Below are 6,847 nucleotides of genomic sequence, written 5' to 3' on the forward strand. Positions count from 1 at the left end.
ACAGAATACAGAGTTTAATGCTTAAATATCTTAGATAAAATTAAATATGTTCTTGCTGGCTATGTCATCTAGAACACTTTCCATGATTGTACGAACAAGATGTCCTCCGAGAAGACACTTCAGGTAAGTTACTGGTGCATAAACAAACCGACACCTGTTATCAAATGATGATGGGGACCAAACGCTAAGAGGATACACTTTGCAACATCTCCACCTTCCTCAAAACTTATCGTTTTGAAAATCAAATGAAACAGGTTAGGTGTGTTAATTCAAGCTTTAGTAAGTTTTCATATATACTCTCAGAGCATTTTCAAGTTCATTTATTACTTATACATACATACAAACATATATATATGCATATATGCACGCATGCATACATACATACATGTGTGGAGGTGTATAGGACAAATTTCCATCGGTTTCTGTCTATCAAACCCACTATGAGCACTTTGGTCAGCCAGGGGTTATGATAGTAGCTAATTGCCCAAATGCGGTGGAACTGAACCCAAGACCATGTGATTAGGAAGCGAGCTTCCTAACCACACATTCATGCCTGTAGCTTTATGTATCTACATGTCGTTTCTTCTATGATTTTGACGTAAACGTGTTGTCGTATCTCCTAGCTAGCCCACTCCGTCGAATCTTCGTGAATTTATTTCATCCTTGCACTTCCTCCCTTCCGATCAATTCAACATGTGCAACCGTTAATCCAGACATGTTTTTGTCTCTCCATCATTTCCCCCCTTTTTACCATCTGTTATCCTTCCTTATTCCTTTCTTTAGAAGAGCGTGGGCTCGAAACGTCAAAGCCTCTTACATTTTTCCTGAGCGTCAAACTAATACACCTCCATTGTTGTTCCCTCATCTATCTCTGTCATTTTCTTCCATTTTTTGTACAATTTTGAACCATGAATGGGAAGAGTGGTTGACCGGATTTGACTTGGTGTTGCCTCTGATCTCCAGTTGGCATAAGCTAAGTTTTTTTAGGGATTAAACATTATTGCAATGAGGGTTAGCGTTAGGGTTAGTAATGCGCAAAGTAATGATGGGGAATAAACCTTGGATCAGTTCAAATATGTTCGGGGGCGTATTTGAACCAGTAAAAGCTTCGTCAATTCAAAGGATATTCCCTCGATGGCAACTTGCAGTGGAAAGCCTTTGCAGGTTCTAATAATTTGTTTAAATAAGATAAGGGAAGTCGTAACATAATAGAAATAATGGAAATTGTTTCTGGGATATTTTTGATATATATAGACAAAAATTAACATAATTGTAATGTGCCGCACGTTGAGAGGATAATTTTATTTATATTTGAACGCATCTAATGTTTTGTTTTTGTTTTTATTTATATTTTTTTAATTTCAAAAATATGGATTGATTTGGGTTCAGTTGCCATTGCTGCTGCTGATGTTGTTGTTGTTTGTTGTTGTTGTTGTTGTTGTGTTGTTGTTGTTGTTGTGGTGGTGGTGGTGGTGGTGGTGGTGGTGGATCTGATGCTGAGGATATTGGTGATGCTGGTGCTGGTTTGTTTGTTTGTTTGTTGAGCGAAGCGGTCTTCGTCCCAGAGCTCGCAAGATCGCGCCTCTGTATTGGGATAAATGTGATCCTTTGCTATTCGTAAGACACGCAGAAGAGAAAGCAGGTCAACCCCCGACACCGAGAGCATCGACGGATGGATGAATGCGCATCCAGGCTCAGCGGTTGCATATGAAGTCGGGGACAAGAAGCAGGAAGAAAGAGTGAGAGAAAGTTGTAGCCAAAGAGCACAACAGGGGTTGCCACCACCCTCTGCCGGAGCCTCGTGGAGCTTTAGGTGTTTTCGCTCAATAAACAAACACAACGCCCAGTCTGTGAATCGAAACCGCGAGTCCACTGCCCTAACTACTGGGCCATTGCGCCTCCACTGCTGGTGCTGCTTGCGGGTGTTTAGACCCAGTCCCAGCCCTGATTGAACTGATTAGTTTATGATCGAAGTGAAAACGGTTCGATACACAACTATGAGCTTTCGGGTTCAATATCATACGAATAAAATTAGTTGATGGAAACTATGTGAATCCCCGTCAAAATACCAATCAAATACTAGATCCAATAAAACTGATTTGATTTTTCCTTATCCTGAAATCCCGAAGGCAGAGACACAAAAGCGAACCGGATTACATTCATACGGAAGTACTTACTTCCGTACACTTTGAGTTCAGATCTTATAGGGATGAGGACTTTAACGTTGGTTCCTTTCGTCGCCATCGTCGTCGTCGTCATCATCATCATCATCATTATCAATCCTTGTACATTACTGTTCGAAACCGAGAACTCATAAGACCGGAACCCGGTGTAAGTGAATGAGATCAGAGCATTCCCAACCGGACGGGACAACTCTCCATCACAGGGTTCTTCGTTTAAACCGGAGTAAGCTGGAGCTTGGTGTAAAACACAACGCACTACCCGATCCGGAAATCGAAACTATAACCTTGCGCACATTCATTTCTTTCCTTTAGAGACTAGAAAACAACTGACCACCAAAAGTTGACAAAAATATCCAATTTGGAAACTGCTCGATGGAATTAACTGTAAGTCTTACACTATGTTACAGCATCGCTCTGTGTATGGAAGAAAATCCTTCATAGTATTTTTATAAATTTTAGATAAAAATAATAAAAATATTGAGTTTAAGGTGAAGGGTGGAACATCTGACTATTCGGGTAACTTGTATTTTTCTCTCTCCCTCCCTCTCTCTCTCTCTCTCTCGCCCTCTCTCTCTCTCTTTCCCTTGTATCTATCTGTCACTCTTCTGTATCTGCTTATCTTTCTATCTATTTCACTATCTCGCACACGCACACACACACAAACACGCACATATACTCTCTTTCTCTCTTACTCTCTCTCTCTCTATCTATCTATCTATCTATATCGCAAACATGCTCACTTTCTCTCGATCCCTCGCTCTCGCTCTCTCTCTCTCTCTTGCTCTCTTTTTCTCTCACATATACTCACTCTCTCACACTCTCTCTTCCTCTCACTCTCTCTCATTCTCACACTCTCTCACTCTCACACTCATTACCTCTCTCTCACTCTCATCCTCTCTCACTCTCATCCTCTCTCACTCTCTGACTCTTTCTCTCTCTCTCGCTTTCTCTCTCTCTCTTTCTCTCTCTCTCTCTTTCCCTCTGAAAAAGAATATTATTTTACCACCCCTCCATGCAAAGTAATTTCTCTGCTTTATTTCAAGAAAATACGAAATTCTATAAAATACGAAATTTCATTTCTGCTAACGCAGATGACCGTCTCCCCGCTTCCAGCTTCCATAATATTGTCAATCACTGGTACTAAGCTAATGCTATTTGGGATAGCATTCAGAGGACCTCTAGATGGCTACTTGGCTTGCTACGAATAAGAGGCAAATTTTCCTCAAAACATACAGTGTGGTCTTAAAAGCAGAAACATACACTATATAATGTAGTCAGAGAAACCTGCAAGAAAAAGGATGAGAGGGTCATGGCTCAGCACATGCAACAATACTATTTTACCTCTCCTTTTATTATTCTCTGACGAAGAGCAAAATCCGAAACGTTACTCTGTAATACGTTTCTACAAACGATCTTTTCAAACAGACTCAGAGCTAAACAACAAATGAAAATAGCTTCTAGGCAATAACACATCAAGTTCAAATTCGTACCCTAATCCTTATCCAATGATGGGAATACTTCCAGCTATAAATGGCACCAGATCACACCATATCGGAGATTAAAAATTAAGGTTCTAGATTTATATTATCTTACAAAAATGCTGGTAATCTTAAACCTAAACCTAATTCCGTTCTTTCCGATTTCACCCAGAATTCAATAATTGTTTTTGCTGGAATGAAATAAAGCCGCATAAATCGACTGCAGTATCTTCCAAAATCAATAGCTTAAGGCGGTCAAAATGCGGTGAAGTGGAAGAGTTATTAGAGAATGGGATACTATACCAAGCGTTCTTTGTTATGGTTCCCTGAACTCTAAGTTCAAATCCTGCCGAGTTCAAATTAGCCTTTTATTGTTCGGCTGTCAATAAAAATCTGTTCCGGTCCTGTACTGACGTCGATTCTTCATTCCCCTCTCTCTCTCTCTTCTCTCTCTCTCTCTCTCTCTCTCTCTCTCTCTCAAACACACACACACACTTCGAAAGGGTTTCTTGCTCCATGAGAAGGACGATGGAGACAATTCACAGAGCCCCTGTTCTGCAAAAGTACCGAAAAGTTGAGCAAAGGGACTGACAAGTTTTTCTCATAGAAAAACCGATACACTAATGGAACCGTGAAAAGTTGGTCTGATGCGCAGTACAGCGTACAACAGGGAGCATTAATAACAACAACAACAACAACAACAACAACAATAACAACAACAACAACAACAACAACAACAATAATAATAATAATAATAATAATAATAATGATAATAGTAATGATAGTGGTTTCAAGTTTTGACACAATGCAAGCAAATTCGGGGAAGGGGGCTAATCGATTACATTGACCCCCAGTAGTCAACTGGTACTTGTTTTAGCGATGCCGAAAGAATGAAATGCAAAGTCAACCTCGGCGTCATCCGAACTCAGAATGTAAAGACGGAATAAATGCTGCTAAGCATTTGGTCCGGCGTGACGATAACACTTCCGCCCGCTCGCCGGCTTCAATAACAATAATAATGATAAAAATAATAACAATAATGATGTTGATGATGATGATGATGATGATGATGATGATGATGATGATGATGATGATGATGACGACGACGACGACGACGACGATGATGATGATGATGCTGATGAATGTGGAGCTGAAGGAGAAGGAGAAGGAGGAGGTCGTAAGAGCTGAGCATTTTGTATTTATTTAGTCCCGTCTCCTCTCTAAATTTGCTTTGCTGTTGGTTCTTCAATGAGAAACCCTTGACCCCAGTGACAGGTTTTTACTTTTGAGGCTGTTGAGTCGCAGGTTAACTGGACAGGTGCTGGATGGGTGGCCACCAGGTAGGTGCACGGTCACAACTCCAACATATTAGTCGTATATAATTACTGGTACTTATTCTGAGGAGTCAGATTTCGATATAAGACTGCTGAAAGGGACGGAACTAATCTGTTGGAGTTAATTTAATCCGGCACTTCACCTTACTTATTACCTTAGTTCTTTCCACTGAAAATGATGTTTGTGAACATGGTGGTAGTGGTGGGGTGGGGTGGCGGTGGTGGTGGTGGTGGTGGTGGTGGTGGAGGGAGGAGGAGGGGAGTCGGCGTATACGAGAGGAGGAGGGGTGGGCAGAGAGGGGGACGGGAAGGACGGGGAGGGAAAGGGAAGGAGTATGAAGAGTATGAGGAGGAGGAAGGGAATGGAGGAAGATGAAGAGTAGGAGGAGGTGGAAGAAGACGATGAGTAGGAGGAGGAAGGGGACGGAGAGGAGGAAAACGACGACGATACGACGACGATGATGATAATAGCCTTTGACTGGACAAAGTGTCATGCGTATAGCAACTCATTTCTAGCCTGTCTGACTGCCTTCTTGTCTGTACTCTTAAAATCTTGAGTGATCATCAAAACCTGAACTCCATGCAGACCCCACCCAGGGGTATGTTGCTGTGTGTTCTTTCACGCTATTCACTGGTCTGTAATGCACCACAAGGGTAGTAACAAGCCAACAGCCAGTGCCTTCATTAAGGTCCCTGATCGTACTTCTTGCTGTTTTCTCTTTTCATTCATTGAAGCAGTAGTCCTGTTCTTCGCTTCACTTCGTCGTCCTCGATTTTAAAGACCTGATAGACTTCTGTAGACTCTGTTTTTTTTTCCATGGCCTTCACCCTTAATCAGCGATTGTATTTTCAAAAGTCCTCGATTTTAAAGACCAGTCAGACTTCTGTACACTCTGCTCTTTTCGATGGCCTTCACTTTTAATCAGCGATTGTATTTTCAAAATTTTCCTTGAATACATAACTGTTGCAATGTTTGGTGCCACTTCACGTTCCTCAATAGGAATCTATATTAAATTACCAGCAAATAATGTTTACAGATATATAAAATATCAAAATATTTCTAAAGACAAACGTTATTTTTTCACCCCAGGAGAATGGAGTAGACACCCGAAAATTCTGAAGTTTATTGATTGTGAAATGATATTAAAATATTTCCTTTCCACTGAATTAAGCATAGAAAATACAATTCTGGCCTGCAGCAGCGTTACACACGTTCGTTCATCGCAATAATAAACATAATATTTCTTTCTAAGATAGTCACAAGGCCGATAAGTTGGCGAGCTGGAAAAATCGTTAACACAGCGGGTAAAATGCTTAGCTGCAGTTTGTCCGTCTTTACGTTCTGAGTTCAAATTCCTCTGAAGTCGACTTTGCCTTTCATTGTTTCGGGGTCGATAAATTAAGTACCAGTGAAACACTGGGGTCGAGCTAATCGACTAGCCGCCTCATCCAAAATTTCAGGTCTTGTGCCTATAGTAGAAATGATTGATTATTATTATTATTATTATTATTATTATTATTATTATTATTATTATTATTATTATTATTATTATTATTATTATTATTATTATTATGAAAGGTAGCGAGCTGGTAGAAATGTTAGCACGTCGGGCGAAATGCTTTGCGGTATTTCGTCTGTCTTTACGTTTTGAGTCCAAATTCCATCGAGGTCGACTTCCCTCTCATCCTTTCGGGGTCGATAAATTAAGTATCAGTTGCGTACTGGGGTCGATCTAATCGACTGATCCCCTCCCCCCAAAACTTCGAGCCTTGTGCCTAGAGTAGAAAAGAATCGTTAGCACGCCGGGTAAAATGCTTTGTGGTATTTTGTCCGTCTTTACGTTCTGAGTTC

This window comes from Octopus sinensis, linkage group LG15 (genome assembly GCF_006345805.1).
Source record: "Octopus sinensis linkage group LG15, ASM634580v1, whole genome shotgun sequence".
NCBI classification, from domain to species: Eukaryota; Metazoa; Mollusca; class Cephalopoda; order Octopoda; family Octopodidae; genus Octopus; species Octopus sinensis.